This window comes from Lathyrus oleraceus, unplaced genomic scaffold (assembly GCF_024323335.1).
Source record: "Lathyrus oleraceus cultivar Zhongwan6 unplaced genomic scaffold, CAAS_Psat_ZW6_1.0 chrUn1519, whole genome shotgun sequence".
Taxonomy (NCBI): Eukaryota; Viridiplantae; Streptophyta; class Magnoliopsida; order Fabales; family Fabaceae; genus Lathyrus; species Lathyrus oleraceus.
Genome location: NW_026113898.1, coordinates 1 through 2,943, shown reverse-complemented (window position 1 = coordinate 2,943; position 2,943 = coordinate 1). Strand labels below are relative to the sequence as shown.

Below are 2,943 nucleotides of genomic sequence, written 5' to 3'. Positions count from 1 at the left end.
ATTGTAAAAAAATCAATCGGTTTAAAAATTAAAAAACGAAAAAACATACTATGTGGTTTTTAACTCGTTTCTAGGTATCTATTCATGATTTGTTTTTGATTTCAATTCGAATATAGATATAGAATACCTTGTTTGACTGTATCGCACTATGTATCATTGAGAATCCAATGAATCTCTGATCCTTTGACCAAATCGAATTTAGAAAATGAAAGGAATATCAAGTATATTAGAACGATCTAGATCTCGCCAACAGGACTTCCTATACCCTTCTTTTTAGGGAGTAATTTATGGATTGCTTATAGTCATCATTTTCATAGATCCATTTTTTTGGGAAAATGTAGGTGTATGACAATAAATATAGTTTACTAATTGTAAAACGGTTAATTACTCGAATGTATCAACAGAATCATTAATCATTTCGGCTAATGATTCTCCCAAAAATCCATTTGGGGGTTTTATTATTTGGTGGTGGTGGGTTTTTGTATTATATATAATATTTTTATATCTATATTTATAATAAGAATTTGGATTGTCAAATAAATTCAGAGGGTTTTTGCCATCGTCGTGGAAATTCATTTTTCCGACATTAAGCTCTTCCTTCGAGGGGGCAGAAAATCCTCAAATCTTTTAAAATTTGAGATCAATTCATTCCATTTAAAGTAGCATCTGATGGCGGAGGCAGTCCATTGTCCCCCCAATTTTGTCACTCTTTAATTCTACCTTTTGTTCTTCCCCGTTTTCTTCCTCATTCATTGCCATGGTGATTTCTCCGACTCGCAACTTGTGTCCCCTTTTTGGAAGATAAATTTACATATTTAATTATGTGTCAGATATACGACAATACTATCCTATCCATCTGGAAATCTTAGTTCAAATCCTTCGATACTGGGTGAAAGATGCCCCTTTTTTTCATTTATTACGGCTGTTTCTTTATCATTTTTGTAATTGGAATAGTTTTATTACTACCAAAAAATCGATTTCGACTTTTTCAAAAAGTAATCCAAGATTATTTTGTTCCTCCATAATTTTTATGTATGTGAATATGAATATATCCTCGTTTTTCTACGTAATAATCCTCTCATTTAGGATTCAAATCTTTTAGCATTTTTTTTTGAGCGAATTTTTTTTTATGGAAAAAAGAGCATCTTGGAAAAGTTTTTGCTAAAGATTTTCGTATCTTTAACATTCTTCAAGGATCCTAACATTCCCCCCCTCCCTTTTTTTTCCCCCCCCCCCCCCTCTCCCCCCTTTCTTTCCTCCCCCTCACCCTTCTCTTCTTCCTTCTTTTTTTTCCTTTTTTCCCCCCCTCCTTTTCCCCCTTCCCCTTCTTCTTCCTTCCCCCTCTTCCTTCTTCTTTTTTCTTTTCCTCCTTCTTATCTCTCTTCCCTTTTCTCTTCCTCCCCCTTTTTTTTCATTCTTTTCCTCTCTTTTTTTTCCCTTTCTTCTTTTTTCCTTTCCTTCTTCTTCCTTTCCCCTCTCTTCCTCTCTCTTCTTTTCCCTTTTTTTTTCTTTTTCCCTTTTTCCTTCCCTATCCCCCTTTTCCTTTCCTCCCCCCTTTTCCTCTTTCTTCTTCTTTTCCCTCCCCTTCCCCCCCCCTTTCTTTCTTCTCTCTCCTTCTTTTTTTTTTTTTTCTTTTTTTCCCCCTCTTTTTCCCCCTTTTTCTCCTTTTTTTTCTTCTTCCCCCTTTCTTTTTTTTTCCCCCTCTTCCTTTTTTTTCTTTCCCTTTCCCCCTTTTCCCCTCTTTCATTATGTTCGATATCAAGAAAAAAAACAAATTTGTTTTTTTTTTTTTTTTTTTTTTTTTTTTTTTTTTTTTTTTTTTTGCATTCTGGCTTCAAAGAATGGCTCTTTTTTGATGAATAAATGGAAACACTATTTTATCCATTTATGGCAATGTTTTTTTGATGTTTGGTCCAAAACGAAGTATCAATATAAACCCATTATCCGAACATTCATTTCAGCTTTTAGGCTATTTCAAATGTGCGACTAAATCGTTCAGTGGTAACGGAGTCAAATGCTGCAAAATACATTTCTAATCGAAATTGTTATCAAAAAATTGGATATAATAGTTCCAATTATTCCTCTAATTAGATCCTTGGCTAAAGCGAAATTTTGTAATGTATTAGGGGAGCCCATTAGTAAGCCGGTCTGGGCCGATTCATCCGATTTTGATATTATTGATCGATTTTGCGAATATGCAGAATCTTTTCTCATATAATGGATCCTCAAAAAAAAAAGTTTGTATCGAATAAAATATATACTTCGGCTTTCTTGTATTAAAACTTTGGCTTGTAAACACAAAAGTACTGTACGCGCATTTTTGAAAAGATCAGGTTCAAGAGAATTATTGCAAGAATTCTTTACAGAGGAGAAGAAAATTATTCTTTGATTTTTCCAAGAGATTCCTCTACTTTGCAGAGGTTACATAGAAATCGTATTTGGTATTTGGATATTTCTTTTCAGTAACGATCTGGTCCATGATGAATGATTGGTTATGATACTTAAATATTTATATATCTAATAGGAAAGGATTATGAAATGTTAAGAGTTGAGTTTCAAGATTCCTCTTCTGGAAAGTAACTCAGGTTAGATGTATACATAGGGAAAGCCGTGCAATGAAAAATGCATGCACGGCTTGGGGAGGGGGAGGGAGGGCGGCTTGGGTCGGGGGGGAGGGGAAGGGGGAGGGGTGATGTTTTATTGTTTTTTATTTGTTTATTTGATTAAACATGGAATTTTTCTACTCCATCCGACTAGTTCGGTTCGAGTCCCGGGCAACCCATTCTAATTAATAGACCTAAAATTTATTATTATAATTAATATAGCGAAAGAATGAATAGATCACTATTTACATATCAGAGCGAAGTCCATCTCTGAGAATATAGAAAACCCTTTTTCTTTTTTTTTGCATGGATGGTGAAATGAGGTAAAAAATAAAAATGT

General features: G+C 34.0%; 2 pseudogenes; both read left to right on the top strand.

Moving 5' to 3' along the window:
• Positions 1-205: 205 nt before the first annotated feature.
• Positions 206-1,116, top strand: LOC127115161 (maturase K-like; annotated as a pseudogene).
• Positions 1,117-1,825: 709 nt separating this feature from the next.
• Positions 1,826-2,488, top strand: LOC127115162 (maturase K-like; annotated as a pseudogene).
• The last annotated feature ends 455 nt before the right edge of the window (positions 2,489-2,943 follow it).